Below are 17,896 nucleotides of genomic sequence, written 5' to 3'. Positions count from 1 at the left end.
GCGGAGATCATGTTGTTTCTACAGCATTGTAGGCTTGATGGCATTTATTCAACATGTTATCCCTTCTTTTTCCTTTTTCAGCAAGTTGCACCAGGAATGGTACGTACCCATTGGGTTTTCAGTTTTCCGAGTCAGGACAGTACAACCTCTGCACAACATGTATTACTGCTTTCATACAGCAATTTACACACATAAATCCACCTCCCCTTATTCCCAGAGGGTGTCCTATTAAAGCTTCTCTTCTTAACACGATAAACAGATTCGGCTTTCCCCTCTCCTTTTGGGATTCTGTCTAGCTCAAGTGCTTTGTATAAGGGAGGGGAACAGACTCAAACCGCTGGCTGGATGAGGATGAGCTGATTACTGGTCTACAGCTCTCTGTTTTACCACGTACCTGCCGGCATGGGAACTGATGCCTCTGTACCCTTCCCCCAAATACTGCAGACAGAGGAGGACGGGCCTTGCCTACACCTATTCACAAGACCAAATCTATATGTAGCTAGTCAAAAAGGGTGAGAGATTTAACACAGGAAAAGGGCAGGTGCTGTCCCGACATTTCTGCGCACACTAAGCACCGTCTTCTTCAGTTGTTCAGTCTCCTGTCTGCCATGCTGTCGCTCTTTCAAGGGGGCTTTGGTTCATTTTTATAGCAAAACGACACCAAATATAGCAAGAGATTACATTTTCCTTGAGAAACAGTGGCATATATTTAGCACAGTATCTTTGTCTATCCCCATCTTCATTTCGAAAGAAGAGAACAACCCTCCCTCCCCCTCTCAGACGTTAGGATGAAACCAGCTCTTCAAAACAATCCCTTCTTTCTCCTTGAAACCTGCCCAGGGAAATAGTCGTAGTTGGTGTCGAGATGTATTTTCACTGTTACTTTGAGCAGTATTTTTATAATTGGAGATGGCGGGGGTCCATGGTGTGTATACATAGCAAGCAGATATTTATTAAGAGTACCGTAGTGTTTTAAATACCTCACCTCCTTTTCAGGGCTCCAGCGCTGGTTGTCATGGAAACAGAGCTGAGAACCAGAAACTGGCAGCTGAAATTGCCTCATCTGCTAGTGGCTGTGTCCATGTCTAGTCCTGCTTCCATGGAAACACATGTCAGAGCAGCAAACACAAGGTAGTGGTTTCCAAAAGCTGCCTTAAAAATAACCCTGAGCTTACTGCTATTTTGTTTGTGATTGTCTCCCCACCAGGCCTGTTTACGTAGAGCTCTTGAAGTCTGCAGTATTTACAAGTTTAAAATAACTAAAGGGCAAAAAACCCACATAAAATCCAAAGGCATCTGTTCTCTTTCTTTTTCTTACTGGCATCTTTTTGGGAGACAAACTGGTTAACAAACCTTGGCCTGCATAGTTACATCAGCAACTGACTGTCAGAATTAGCTTTGACTAATTAGGTGTCCTTTCTTAGAGTTGTTGTTTATGCTGAGCATTTTAGAAGCTGAGGAATGATTGGCGTGTAGTTGGTTAACTAAGCCTCATTAATTCCCTATTAGTACCCTGCTATACCACCTGAACCAGAATCCCTCAAAAAAAAAAACCACCAAAACCAAACACCAAACCAAAAACCAAACAAAACAGATTCAGGTGACATTTTTAGTTTTCAAAAGAACTAGCTCCAAAAAAAAGCCCAGATAATTTTCTATACATTTCCCCCCTTTTTTCTCAAAAATTGTAATCTACCCTCTTTTCAAATTTCTAGACTTTTCAGCTGGCTCTAGCTCTTCTGCTTTGCAGCAGACTTGATATATTTAGAAGTCAGGAGGCTGACAGTGGCTTTCTGAGGAAAGATGCTCAGTTTTGAAAAGGCTGAATGGGTCGCCACATGTTTAGTTCAAGTACCTGTTACCCTGTTGACCTTCTTTCCCAGGTGTAATATTCTGTTTCAGAGAGGTGAGGGGCCATTTTTTATCCCCCACTGTCCCAGCAAATCTTCTGTTTGTTGTGATTCTAGATGGCTGTGGAAAGGCTAGCAGAATGTTAAATTATACTTGGATGGAGTACATTTGTCAGCGTCACGTTGCTGACATCAATATCTTGTAAGACACAACGTGCTTCAGAATTCAGGTGCTTCTTCTAACTTGCCATTAATCCTGAGGAAATGTTTGTGTCTCAGTAGCCCTGCTGAAAAAAGGATATCAATAGACAGTCTTTCTTAGAAGAAAAGAAAAAAAATAATCCAGCTGAGATAGTGGAATAAGTAGCTGTGTATCAGAGCTTCAGGTTTTTGTGTAAGATCCATGATTGGTGTGGTAGCAAAGACATCACATCCTGAAGCCTGCATGTCAGCTGATAAAAACAAAACCCCATTTGAAATGTCCAGTCATTTTATCCTAAAGATTTCTGTGAAAAGTCACTATCTAAAACTTCTTAGAGGAATACAATCTACCACTGATTCATGCTTTCACTTAATACCTCTCTCCCTATCTATCTGGTAGGTCTCAGATGAATTGCTGAATGTTTTGAAGCAGAGAATGTAGAAAAGAAAGCTCTTTGCCTGCAGTTTCCTCTGGGGCTTCCTGACCCACCAGAGAAGAGCGCAGCATAATTCTGCTTTGGGTTTAGAGACGGTCAGAATGACCTCAAATGTGTAGGCAATCAGACAGGTATTAACCGCCCGTGCACTATGTTGTGTGCCTTCCACCTTTGATTAATTTTCACTCTCTTCTTTCTTTTTAGCTGAAACAGATGTTACTATTATTCTGAAATTCTGAAAATGTATCTCTGGCCCCATAGGCTGTAAACAAACTGCATTTCATTAAAAAAAGAGAAAAATTCAGAACCATAATTAATGGAATTTATTTTTCACTTTTTTTTTTTTTTTTTTTAGGATATGGCTCTTGTTCCACATCAGCAGTTTTATTTTATCTGGTCATTAAAATTACCGAGAACTGTCATTTCTATCTCCATTCTTCTATTTTTTTCAGAAGAGTTTTATTATATTTTTTTATTTTATTTATCTATTTATTTATTAAATTCTTGAAAGAAATGTTAAAAATGGATCTGTGCCCTAAACAGATGAATATGTAGAAAATGAAATTTTTGCACTGTTTAAAATAACTGTGGCAATATTAACAATATCATCTTTATAATATATTCAAATCAGAGCTTATATACCATTTCTGTTAGAATATCTACTAGTCATTGGCATTTTTCATAAAATTTACTTTACTCAGTATTTAGAACTTCCCTTATTTCTAATTCTGTTAATGTAAATTAGCTTTTTTATAACTCTTACCTTTTCTTTCAGTGTATTTAAAACATGTCTGCTTATAACTTTATACTTTTAACATCTTTTTGTAACCAAAAAAATTTCATGCAATTTCTGCACATGCCTCTGTGTGTGTGTGTGTGTGTGTGTGTGTTCAGAAATTTTTTAACCCACTGAAAAGGAGAATAGGACATTTTCCAAGGACAATATAGAAGCATATTGAACTTCATTAGGAGATTTGTAATGAAACTGTGTATGTGCCAACTTCTCTGTTTTTCCTTGCTCTTTTGTAATTTCCTAAAATTCAGTTTCTCCATCATGCTTGTCACATGCTGTGATCCTTCTCGGGCATCTGCGGGATTCCTTTCGTGCTTAAACTTATATACATAAGACTCGTGAAAATCAGATTCCTTGGATACAGCCCCTGAGTTTTGTGCCATTCCACATGCAATGCTTAGGCAAATGCTTCCGTGACCTAATTTTGAAGTCTGCATCTAAACTTAAATTTCAATGTATGTATTGAGAAGAGAGAGGAAAAACACTTGGAAAATGGGATGCAGAACAATGTGCTCACAAGATACTAGGCATTTACTCAAACTGAGAAGGAGGTTGCTCAAGGATGTCAGATGAACACTGTCTGTGTAAAAAAACTGAGGTTTCGGTGTGTATTGATACCAGTAGTAAAAAGGACTTTTCCAAGCATGAAGTGCTGGAAATCCTGGGAAGTTGTTGAATATGTAATGGCAGTTAGATAATGCACAGGACAGGCCTTAATACAATGTGCAAGTTAAGTTGGAAATGAGATCAGAAAAGGTATCAGTCTCTTGCTTTTTTGTATGTGTTTCCTTCCACTGCCTCTTTTCCCTCAAGCTGTAATTTCTTAGAAGCACCTCCCAAACACATTGTTGCATGAGGTGCTTAGCTGAAGAAATCTTCTTCACCTGTTTTCACAAGTCCTCTTCTGTGCTCAGGAAACAAATGATGCTGATCTATTGAAAATACCCAGGTAGAAAGCTTTAAAATGCAATGATGTGTTTTCAGATTTGGAGGTTCCTGTTCTTCTCCTTTGAGGAAGACAAAAAAGCACATCATCATCCAATTGTTTCATTTCTTGAAGCAGCTGGGAAATGGGAAAGAAAATTGCAGCTCATCCTCTCTTCTAGCTTTTTCAAGGATAAGTAAACCAGTGCATTTCTCCGTATTCAGAGAAAGATCCTGTCTCACAGACAACCTTGGGGTAAAGTGAATATAAATATGATGATAGAAGGAGAAGGATTTGAGAGAGAGGCTGATCTGCAGTTCAGTTAACAAAGCATGTACCAGTTTAAATCTACTTTAGGTTGGTTCCCTCAGTCAAAGTATCTGTGTGCATGTCAAAGATTAATGACCAGATCGGGCTGTCTGCCTAATAGAGGCTTAGATATTCAATAGGTTTCCAATTACATAGAAGTTCTCCAAATACTGTCGTAGTTAAACCAAAATACTTTCAGATGTGAAGAGAGAAATATGGAATAGTCTTCCAGTAGGAGACTGGTCAGACACTTGATTCTATTTTCATAAAAACAGTAGTGTTTTTTCCCTTATGGAAACATGCAGTGTCTCAACTGCATGATCATGACAGTTTTCATCTGTATTTTTCATTTTATTGAAATGAAGATGCAGCTTTCTTAAGGTAAGTGCTGAGAAGTGCTTGACACTAATCTGGCCTGACAGAATCTGGCTCAACATGTCGATACAATTGTCATTGGGCAAGGAAGTTGAATACTTTTTTTGAAAGAAAAATATTATCATATCAGTTTTAAATTTTCCATGTGAATACAGCAGTAAGTAATCAAGCCATCTGCATGAATTGGAAGCCCATTTCAAAATCTTCCTGTAGAAATTTCTTTCCCTATTCAGACTTTGATATTGCTGATTATTCTGACAGCACATCTTTGCAGTTGAAGATACTTCTTCCAAAACCAAAATATCACCAAAGGAATTTCTTGCCTTTAGTTACTTAATTACATTGAAATTAATATAGAGAAACTGGATATTGCATGAATGATAATAGCAATCAGAATAGGATGCTATTAGGGAAATTTCTCAGTGCTATTTATCCTGCTTCAAGCCATCTGGAGGCATCTGAATGTGCCATTGGAATAATTAAGAAATATCAAGAACAAAATGGTTCTAAATGAATTTTAATGACAAAACTAATTAGGGGATCATTCCCATAACACACAACAGTCACTGCATGTTACCAATGTGTCACAAGTGAGATCACTTTTGAAGGATAAACGGCATATTTTGCAAATTTATCTCACAGCGGTATCTTTCTGGATTTTCGATTCTAGAAAATGTTGGTTTTGGTTTGGTTTTCAGGTTTGGGTGGGGGTTTTTTTTGGTGATTATTGTGTCTGAAGTACATGCCATATTTGTTTTAACAATAGCTCTTTGACATTTTTAAAACAAAAAAGTTAAACCTCATTCTCTTCCACTGAGGGTTGGGGTGGTCTAAGTATTTCCTTAACTTAATTTTGACATTTAGTAAATATAAGCTGTAAAGTCATATACCTTTCAACAGGAACTATTTGATCATTTCTAGCATGTGTTCCTTTACATGCAGCCAACGACGCCTCTATCATGGGCTCTTCTAAACCATTCGTGGTGTCAGCTAGTTGAAGAAAATGTTTTCAAGAGATGCACTATGCTTCCATTAGTCAGTGGTAACTGCGTTAAGTGATAAATGATAATGATGTTTTCTTCAGAAGGAGATTAGATGCATAAGGTTAACCTTCATTAGCTGAAAACATTCATATGAGTCTTGATGAAAGTTTCAGTTTTCAAGCCTAACTGGTACCTGTTTAGATAAAAAACAATAGCACTAAATTCTGTATGTTTCTTTTTCCTTATGCTTATTCTCTGCACAGAAAGACCTCTATTGCAAAGGTAGGATATAGTTAGTCTTGCCAAGCGCTTTAAAATGTCGTAGCTGAATTAGCAATCATTTTAACTTTCTTGGACATGAGATCAAAGAGTATCTTGTGTTGAAAAGCCTATCTGTACATCTGATAGCAACTCTTACTGCAGAGCAGTATGCCAACCATCTGATTGTAACAGCCTTGATTCCTTACTGGTAACAAAATCATAGTCCAGAGGAGGACGGTCTCAGAAAGACTGTATGTGATCATAATGTCTTAGGGATTATTAAAGACGTCTGCACTTGATGGGAAGTTTGCAAGTTTGTGCAAAGAGAAGAGCTGGCATAGCCAGAGCCTCACCAGAGCGATGGTTGTACCAACTGACTTTGTCTCAGCAAAAGCAATGTCACTGGAAATGGAAATAGCAACTTAATAGCAGGCAGCGTGTCATGCTTAATGCGGGCTGTCAGGCACATTTGTTTTTCTTGTGTTTGCACTTCTTCATATTCACACGTTGAAAGAACAAACCTAGGAGGACTTAAATCTATTGACATCTCGTGTATTTGTTTCTATACCGTAAGCTAGTAACGCTGCAACATTACTGTAAAGCAAAGGAGAACTGATCTGATCTATTTAAGAAGAAATTCAAGCTCCTATGCTTTTACGCAGCTACCTCAAAGCATGTTTGTCTTCCAAGAATTGCACAATGTACCCTCTTTCTGTAAAATATATATAACCCGAGTCCATCGGACTGCTTTGTGTTTAGATGATTTAAACAACTAAATTGAAAATAGAAAAATGTACATGAGCAGTTTACTGAACACTTGAAAAGCTATCATCTCGTACATTTGTTTATGACTTGCTAATTACTTTTTATAGCTGATATTACAAGGATTTTAGAGAGAAAACATGTACTCCCTAATCTTGAAATATGACTGTGGGTTGAAAGCTGTGTTTAAGATCAACCTAGTCATGTGTTTGACTCTAATAATGAACCACTTGTTTAAACAGCTTTTGACCTTATCTTATACATTAATAAACTTTTTAGAAATGTATCATTAATGTAAATTTGATCATCTTACAATTATTCAGTTGCCATCAAATTCAGTTTGTGTTAAAGTTCAGTGATAATTTACATTTCAGGAAAGTGTGATTGTGTTCATTAAAAATTTTATGTTTATTTCATAAGCAATCAACCTTTAAAACAAGTGTTTCTTTGAAATATTATCTTTTATTTTTGCATCTCAGATCTATCTATCAAATATTACTTCTACTTTTAAGTCACTAGGTAAGCAGAGTAAATATCTATGGAAAAAATACACTATCCCTGAGGAGAGCTGAAATATAAAAAATACCTGTCAAAAAGGACTTTATATCCCTGAAAGAAGAAATTAAAACCATTTTTTTTCAACAGAAACTGAAACTTTGTTTAATATATCAGACAGCTAGGGCATAATAATTTGTAATGCAATTCTGTAATCTCATTGCATTTAATATTTGAAATCTGTCAGACTTATGTGCTCATCAGAGAAGGCCAAAATGAAACATAAAAAACCCCCTCACTTACCACCCACCATAATTTTTTCTTCAAATGTCATTGCAATATCTCTACTTTTATGAAACATGGCTAATCTACCACAGTTAGGTAGTAAATTAAACTTTCAGAGTTATGCTGTTTCATACAGCTACCTCCTCTTCTCAGAAATACAATATTAAATAGAACAGAGAACTCCTTACTTAAATCAAATGTTACAGTAACAAGTCCTTAACTGGCATACAGTGTCCTCCGCCATCACTGAAATTTGGGAAAGGTGAATCCAAATTGGATTAGATGCTGAAAAGGACCACAACGGTGATATGAGAAATGGAGAAACTATTCTGCAAGAAGAATTTTAAGATGTCTACATGGAGAAAATGGATCTATTGTTGAATTCTTCAAACCGGTTGAGATTCCAGGGATAAGCCCATACAGAATGGCTTAACATGTACTAGCCTATGCTCAGAAACAGGTACGAGGGTAATGGTGCTGCACCAAAGTGCAGCTCCAATATAGTGCTGTGAAAATGGAGACACACAGCTTCCGGAACTGATTTGGCTGGTGTCCACGAGGCCTTCTGGAGACCTTGCTGCCCACATATTCAGTTTCAGGGTTTATTATACCCACAGCAGCCACAGGTATACAAATGCCCTAAAATCCAAGTTTGATTTATCTTGTGTAACACAATTAAAGGTTTCATATAAAGGAAAAAGATTTCCTCAGTGAATTGTCAGGTCAGATGTATTGGAGAGCAAGTAGCCATGATTCAGTCTTACAAACATGATGTTGCTTATGGAGTAATCAATCTGGGTAGGCTACGGTAAAATGAGAATGCATTTAAGCAGAAAATAAAACATCTTTTTTCATTTATTTTGTTTATTTTCTTTTAATGGAAAAGAAAGCTACCATCCTTTAATTTTACTGTACCAAGATGCTTGTATTGGTAGACTAGAGAGTTCTATGTAGAAGATATATACCGCCATAAAATGTTAATTTATCCCTCAAAAAACCCACAAAAAAAATTGCTGTTCTCTTTCATTTGTCAAATGCATGAATTCTCTACAACTATTGTACAAATGGTTCAAGAGTGGGATTATTGTCTTATTGCTAGCTTCCAAGCATTTATTTTGACCACTCAAAATTGTAACTATTTTATTAACTTCTGTGCCTTTGATTGAAGAAATCTCAAAAATAAGAGCAATTTTCAGTAATGGAAAAATAACCTATTTTTCCCTGAACTAAGCTGTACTTAATCAAATTTTCTATGAACATTCTTTCCAGTCACCCTTGTAGGGGACTTGCCTGTGAAAAGCTAAAGGAAAAAAAAATGGAATACGAAACTCATTTAGAAATACCTATATATCTCCCTCCAACCTACACCTAGGGAAAAATAAACTAATCCAGTTGCTTATGAAACACTCAAATGGAGAATAACTCAGGTGCCTTTACAGAGACAGACATACAGACATCCTGGCAGGAAGAGATACGCTATTCTTTTTTTGCTTAAACAAGTCTTCTACTCATCAAGAACCTGTTCAGTTGTAGTGGTCCTCACTAGGATAGAGTTAGTTTTTTTCATAGCAGCTCATATGGTGCTGCAGTTTAGATTTTTGATCAAAACAGTGCTGATAACACACTAATGTTCTAGCTGTTGCTGAACAGTGTTTGCACAGCATCAAGGTCTTCTCTATTTCTCACTCTGCCCCCCCGGCCCAGTGAATAGATTAGGGGTGTGCAATAGGCTCTGAGGGAACACAAATGGACAGAGGACGTGAACTAACCAAAGAGGTATTCCATACCGTATAACATTATGCTCAGCAATAAAAGGGGAAAGAGGGAATTTTAAGGCACTAGCCATCTTTTTTGCTCAGGAACTGGCTACCCATGGGAGCCTTTGCATCACTTGTTTTGTTTAGTTTGTTTTCTTCCCTCTTCTTTCACTTATCCTCCACTTATTAAAGAATTATTACTATTTTTGTGTCTGTTTTATACTGACCCCCAACTTTTCTTATTCCTTTCCTTTTCCCCCATCCCATTGGGGATAGGCAAGGAAAGTGAGCAAGTGACTGTGGGGTGTTTATCTGTCCAATGGGGTTAACCCACATCATCGATGTTTTCATCAGACACTTTTTCTTGTTCTGGATGGAGAACTTAAATTCCACTTCCACTTAAATTGTTGTCTAGAATGAGTGTTCCCAGATATACTGGACAGATCAGAGATCATAGGATGTTTCTGATCAGGTTCTCTGGGGACAAGTCAAATTCAGTGCACATGAACTACATAGTAGGTATAGTGTGCGTGTGTGTATCTCTACCTAAAGTTTTCAACAAGAACTGGCTTCTAGCTATTGCTATTTGTCAACAACAGGACAGCCTTCAAGCAAAATTTTGCCAAGAAAAGTAAAGTTAAAAGTGAAATATTCTCATCTGTCAGAGCACCTTCTCCCTGTGCTTAAGCAGCATTGACTGTTTCTTTCAGTGATTTCCCCCCCACCCCATGCTTATTCATATATTTTCCTCTGGGAAAAACATGGTCACACTGGAGCTGTGAGACAAAATATTCTCAGAGGATCTTTTAAACCAGATTCTAACAGAAGTATGACTAACTCAGTGTCACCACCATCAGAGACTTCTGCAAGACATGTTTTCTAGGGAAGGAAAAAAACCCCAACCCTAGAAAACAGTCTCTTCCAATTATAAATATAAAAGGGGAGAAAGGATGGGAGGAGAGCAGTCCTGTCCTACAAAACTAGACAAACTGATATAAAAACCTACTAAAAAATTTGGAAAAGCCAGAAGAATTTGTGAAACCATAAGGAACTTACTCCCACCTAATTTGTTTGGGAAGCATCTGGGAGGCATTTGGGAAGAGACTGCAGAAATTATCTAATTTGGCTCAAACAGAAAAGCATTCTGTAACTTACCATTACATAACAATAGTTTGTTCCTGAAAAAGACATTGAGAAAAATCATTCTTTAGCGTATATTCCCAGAGATTCAGAGTTGCCTGGGAAACTAGCTGCCATGTGTGGTTCTTCTCTTTTCTGAGCAAATGTTGAGTCACATGGATTTTCCATGTGTCAGGTTTAGTTGCTGACTTTTTTAAAGCAGAAAGTATCTACTCAGCAGAGCTGGATCCTATGGGCCTTCTGTGGGACTTGCTCTCTTTCAGTTTGCATTTGACACTACTTGCATAAATATTCAGAATTAAATCTTACATAAACAAGACTAGAGAATTTTTCATTAATGTGTTGATGATTGCTTTCTGTTCTCAATTGATTTGTTCTGTTATCTGTAATATCTGTGCTAATATCTCATAAAAATCTATGCAAGCGTTGATTGCTAAGAGCTTAGAAATCCATAAATTCAAGAGAAGCTGCTTGCAATTGAAATGCAAAAAGAATCTATTTTTAGACTGAGCTCTTTTCTTGGCCTATTGACCCTTTTGGGACCAAGCACTGAGTTTCATTTTGTGTCTGAACTAAATTAGAAAAAATGTTACCTCTTCCACAGAAAAAGCTATATTAAAGTTTCCACATGCTTCTCTTAATTGACTTGCAGACAAGTCAGGCAGCTACTGTGAAAGTTTTGCTTTTTTGACTGTTACCTTTGCTTCTGAATAGCCTACCTTAAAACAAGACAGCAGTAACTTGCCAAGTGGTTGCCGTTTACTGGCTCAGCAAAAGGGTTTGGGTGGGTACCTCATGCCACTACATGTTTCATCAAATGCCAGGAAACAGCTCGCACAGGTACCTGGGCGTCTAGTGCAGTATAAGATTTTTTAGGCTGTAGCAGACATCTGCACAGTGACAGCACACATCTTGTGAGATACTGGTATACAAAATTTGTACCTGTAATCTAAGTGGAATACTGAAAGGTATCTAATGCCTTATCAAGTCTATGTTTAGATATCTGAATCATCCTCTAGATATTTAAGCTTATAGTCAACTTCTAATTATATACTACCAGGTACCTATGACTAGGATTCTACCTATAACAACAGGAACTGTGCTTAAGACAGAAATCTTCTTCCCATTTTAAAACAGCTTCTGGAAAAAAAAAAAAAAATCACCAAAAAACCAAGACATTCATATCAAGGCACATGAAACTGCATCCATTGAATAGTTTCTGTTTCTTTCTTTCAAGAAACAACATTTACCAAGTCATAGTCCCCATCCAAAGCAAAAGCAACATCATTTCTCCTGCATGCGTTTGAAGGTGATTCAGTTTGACAAGTCATAACTAACAAAAGTAACTGGTGTTTAAAAAAGAAATTAACCCTGAGAAATCTAATTGCAGAGGTAGAAAAATAATTGTGATTTGTGTAAAAATAATAATAAAAAAATTCAGCCTCCCATATCACTATTTCAGTTCCTCTCATAGCAATGGTAAAATAATAATAATTCTATATTTATTACTGCTACTAATAGTTACTGCTGTGGCTATTATTGTTATCACAATCTAGCCCTTATCTGAATAAACTTACAAACCTCACCAGTGAGAAGTGCAATGGTACTGCAGAGCTTTAGTGCCAGCTGTACTGGAACTTTTACAAGTGACGGTGAAATATTTAGTCAATTTGCTGAAAGACATCATCACAAACTGCAAGTGCAGAGAAGTTTCACTAAAAAGGCTTTAAACATACCTGAGCAATTATCTTCTCTTTACTGTAAGCATCTGTTAACTGTCTCTGCTAATGTAATGTATCCAAGGAAATCATATACTCTTAAATTGATACTACACTTAAGGCTTACAAATAAATGAAAAGGTAAGCAGCATTTGTGAGCGCTTGTCTTCTCTGCTAAATCATTGGGTGTCAGGCTGTAAACTGGGATGAAACTTCAGAAATGGATTGTAACACCGCAAAAAGAGTGTTCATTGCGTACGAGAAGAGATTATAAATATTTAGCTACAGTGGCATCAATATTCTAGTATAAATGCAGTGCACTATAAATGTTATTACATTCTATTTGAGAGCAATAAAATGACTGGGAATGCTGAGTTTACATTCTCACCTTGTGCTATGTCCCTGAAGTCTTAAGCCACAAGTCAGCAACACACTTTGCTTGTGTATTAGGTTCAGGTTCATTGGGACCTAAATACGTGCAGAAATACTTTGTTCACTTACGTAAATCTCATTTTCAAATGTATTGAAAATCAAGTTTAGATTTTAAGATTTTTGTAATGATTGTGAACATTTGTAGTAAACAATGCAATAGAACTTCACTATTGGCTAGCTATTCTTAACTACATACATCAAGAACAGTGTTCCTGTGGCTGTTATTTAGGTGCCTGATATACATACACAGAGACAAAGAGCACTTTTCAAGCCAGATGGATAAATTTTTAGCAGCCAGACAATCTTCTGGTTTCATTGTTTCCTTCAGATGATCTATGCTGATTAGCTGACTTTATGCAGTATACCTGACTCTGAATTCTCTGATCAGAATTATCATTAGCTGGAGGAGTATAGAAATGTAGTTTGTTTGGGCTATTTGTTGTTTGGAGGATTTTTTAACTTAACAAGACTTTCCCTTTCTTATGAGTTCTTCAACATCTATTTTAAGATGGAATGACTCACACTCTGGAGTTCCCATTTCTCACCCTGAGAATCTGGGCGACGGTTTAGAATAAACACGTCCAGATTGCTACAGATAGGTGAGATGAGTTCAGCCTGTCAGAACTGAATGCATTCAGCAAAGTGGAGCCATGAATCTATATAACAATGAGGCTTTCTAAAACTATCTAATGTTTCCAACCAAATCTTCTTACAGTCGGGTACTTAAGCTATTACCCAAAGCATGTCAACATTTTCTTTTGACTTTACAGACAAAAATCTGAGGTACTGTTATGCCGATAACTGCAAGCTTTGCCTAATCTTACCCCCATCTAAATTATCTCCTATGGCTCCATATTAGCAACATGTCTGAACATGCGTGGTCATACAGTTCAGATCAAGCATCAGTATTCTGTAGGAGACAATATTCTGTTTCCTACAGGGCCTGTAAGCAGATGGTAGGTTAAGAACATTTATGATACTTTCCCCTTAATACTCTCCTAGCTTCTGCATATTTTCAGCTCAGAGGATTTCCTGAGTCTGACGTAGTATGTCTATTTAGTAGTATTTACTGGATCTCCTGTCAAAATTCTTGTCCAGTCTACTCTGAACATATGTAAATACTCTGCCTCCAAAATCCCCCTGGCAAACCGTCCCACAGGTCTGCCACCCACAGTGTGAAGAAGCACCACTTGCGCATTCTGAGTCTGGCTTCTGTTGGCTTCATCCGATGGTGCCTAGTTCTTCTATTAGAAGAAACAGTGAGCAGTCAGTCCCTACCCACAGTCTCTATATTAGGCCTGATTTTTGTCTTATTTCCTTCAAAGTCATCTCTTAGTCCTTCTAAGAAATGTATTCCATATCATAATTGCTGGCCTTCTCTGAACCTTTGCCAGCTTTTCTGTGTCATTTTTGAGGAGATCAGAACTGCACACATTAACTGGGGTGTGCATGAATTGAGATTTTGTACAGTGGCATAATGATGCTCTTTTTCATTTTTTTATTCTTTTCCTTGTAACATCAAATATATGATTCATTGTTCCACTCCTAGCAAGCACTGAGCTGATATTTTCATCTGTCACAAAGACAAAGACTTACTCCAATGGCAACAGGCAGCACAGACCCTATCATTTTTTGTGTGAAGCTAGGTTTGTTTTCCCCATATACATTACTTTGTATTTATCCCAAAAGAACTTTTTTTTTTCCTTTTTTTCATCTGCTGTTTTATTACTCAGTCGTTTTTTAAGATCAGGCTGCAATTCTTCACAGTAAGCCCTCATACTTACTGCCTTGACCTTTGAATTCCTTTATTGTGTGCAAACATAGTCACCTCTCTGCCCCCTACCTTTTCCAGGTCACTTATGAGTATGTTGAACATTACAAGTCCCAGTCTCTGTGGAATACCACTGGCAACTTTCCTGTATGAGAGATTTAATGATTTGTTCCTACTTTCTTTCCTATCTTTTAACCATTTATTTACCCATGTTAGGACCTACCTTTTCCATTGTTTATTTTCCTCACAAGTGTTTTGCATGAGACCTTATAAAAAGCCTTTTGAAAATCCAAGCAGAGTATATCAACTATATTATTCTTATCCACAAGTGTTTTGAACTCTTAAAAGAACTCAAAGAGGTTTGTAAGATAGGACTTCCCTTTGTAGAAATCATATTGATTCTTCTCAAGTAGCTTCCATTTATTCAGGTCTCAGCTAGTCCAATGTCAACACACTCTTTATTAATTTGTCTGCAGATTTACAGGTCTGCATTTCCCTAGGTCCCCCTGAAATGTGGGTTTGTTTTGTTTTGTTCTGTTTTGGTTTGGTTTTAAGGATTGTCACCAGATTTACCATTCTCAAGTCTTCAGATGCTAAGAGTTAGACGAGATGCATGGTCCATCTATAGTTGTACTGTTTCATCCCTGAGTACTGTTGTGGGTGAATATCATCCAATGTTGATCATGCTTTTACTTACCATGATCACCTTCCACTGGTACTGTTACTTCAGTTTCAGGTTGATCATACATTAGTCCCCACTTCCTAACCCCCAAAAATATTCTAGCATGGGAACCCCACCAGGTTTTACCACACTGAACACTGATATAAAAGCTATATTTATCTCCTCTGAAGTGGCGTTGTCCTCTCTGAATGTATTGTTATCATTGTGCATGACTCTAAAGACTATCTCAAGGCCTTTTTGTTCTTGATTTTGATGGTTTAGATTAGATTACAGATTACATTAGATTCTATACCTACCTAAGGAAAAGGCCACCCAAAAGTTTTCTTGTCAAGAAATTAGTTCTAATTTGAAAGTTAGTATCTGACAGCAATGCATTGCCATAATGAAAAGCACAATCCCTTCAGTAAGAAAACAAAAATCCTCTTTCCAAATATCTAGAAAGAAATAAATGCTCCAAAAAGTGGAAGAGAAACTACCTTGTGAATTAACAACTATTTGAAGAAGCAGTATGTTTTAATCACATGTACAATTGCTTCAACTAACAGTGAAGCTTTTTTTCAAATCAGCTTAAGAACATTCTAATGTCTTTGACAAGAGAGAGGGGAAAAAAGTATGTGTAGCCAGGAAGGAAAAAAGGAGAAAAGTAAAGAAAGAAAGTGAATTTTACTAACTATTAAAGGAAACAAAGTTTTTCTTCTAAACTCAACACAAAATGTTTTTCAGTATCACCCTTGTACAATCGTGCATTGTATTTGTCAAGGTATTACTGTCAATTAACATTCAGGACACATATCTTGTGTGTGCAAGATATAGTCCGATGATGAATTATGAATCCATCTCTTTTCTTCAAGGTTTGTTTTTTGAATTACTTTTTTTCTTGCTTTTAAATATTTATTGTAAGTGGACTTGGAGAAAAGTGTAGAAATGTCAGCTATAATCTGCTATTTGCATGCTGGGGAAACCCTAGAATGCAAGTCATCTTTCATTTCCCTCTTGCATCCTTCCTGTTGGCCTTTGCAGTGCCTTGGAGCTGACTGAGGACTTTTCTCACCCTCCCAATCATTTTGAGTCAACATGGTTTGCTCTTTTACATCCCTGTCATTTCATATAGTTGCTAAGTAATGTAGTGGCACGAGCTGGCAGCCTCGGGAATAGAAATGCTAGCACCAGTGACAGAATTACCTCTGCTCCGTAATAGAATAAATGTGCTATCAGCAACTCCACTTGGGAAGCTCTTGCTGTCACCTTAAAGTATTTTCTATTAGAATTTCCCCACTGTCTTTAAGTGAAAATTCATCTTTTCCCTCAAGAAGCAGAAGTGATGAAACTTGATGTTTGGGCCTCAGAAAAAGGTGGGAAAAAAGCATCAGATAAAATTGAATAAGCAATATTGGTCTATGTTCTGAATTAATTCTTACCATCTCTTAAGGCACTGCCTGTGTTTGACTGAGCAGATCAGGCTCTCTGACAGGGTGAAGTGGGCAAGTTCACTGACATTTCTGAAGATCTGAATCTTTATAGTTGCTCTGAATTTGGCATTGAACTAGTGCAAGCTTTCACTTACCATCCAGAGCTTTGGATCTCAGTAATTGGGATGACTTCAAGGAGGATGTCTTGCAGGCTGTTTCTTTCAGGAGCAAAACTCAGACATTTCCTTCATAAAATAGTTTGTTCACAAGTCTAGCAGAGAAATCTACAGTCAAAAGAAACTTCCTGGCTTATAATTAAAGCTTCTGCCTAGTGAGTGTTTTGGACAAAAGTTTCATTTGTAGGTAAGAGTTTTTGGGGATGGGGGGGTGGGGGTGTGTGGGGGGGCTGGGTTTGGGGGGTTTTTTTGGGTTTTTTTGTTTGTTTGGGGTTTTTTTAAGGTTATGTTGATGACTAAGGTTACGCTTTCTTGGCTTTATTATTCCATGTGCTTCCTTGGAGTTTCTGTTGCTTCTTTGAGACATGCAGCAGGAACTAAATATACTCCTTGCACTGGTATTTCTTACTAAACCTCCTGTTCACACTCCTTGAACCATTTGGCAGTGAAAAATTGCTGGGATGAAAAACCATTTTGTTTATCAACACCTGCTATGATGGCTCCTCAGTGTTTGCAGATCCACAATAATTTTATGGAAATTATAGAATATAACTTTGTCATATAGGTTGATTTTGTAAATGTACTAATAAATAAAATGTATGATTGTCAGGGCATGGCCTCTCTCTTCTTCTCTTTTTATTGTCACTTTTCCAAGTAAAACTAGACTGTGAGGTCTACAGTCTACAGAATATGTGGACAGCTGAGTGTGCTGCTTGACAGCTTCTATGTACATGAGGCTTAGATCCCTGAATTCATAACAGTCAACCATCCAGCCACCCAGCAGCTGTGTAACACTCTGTAGTCTTAACCTGAAGATGTATGTGAGGTGATGACAATAACATTAATAAAGATGTTTGGGAGAAAAAAAAAATGTTCTGTTAAAAAGAAAAATACAAGTACTACAAACTGAAGAAAATGGTTTTACATCTTTAAAGAGCTTTATTACACAAAGATATTCACAAGCCAGCATGAATCATGACATGCAACAATTGAGTTTTGTAATAGAAGTCAAAATCAATTTAAGAAGCAAGACAAACATGAGCAAAATACAAAGCCTTATGGAAAACATATGGATTTTTTATCTTACGTGGCTGTGCATCAGGCTGCATTTTATGGCTGCCAAGGAAAACTCCCA

The sequence above is a fragment of the Grus americana genome, chromosome 4 (assembly GCF_028858705.1).
Source record: "Grus americana isolate bGruAme1 chromosome 4, bGruAme1.mat, whole genome shotgun sequence".
Taxonomy (NCBI): Eukaryota; Metazoa; Chordata; class Aves; order Gruiformes; family Gruidae; genus Grus; species Grus americana.
This window is presented reverse-complemented; position numbering follows the sequence as displayed.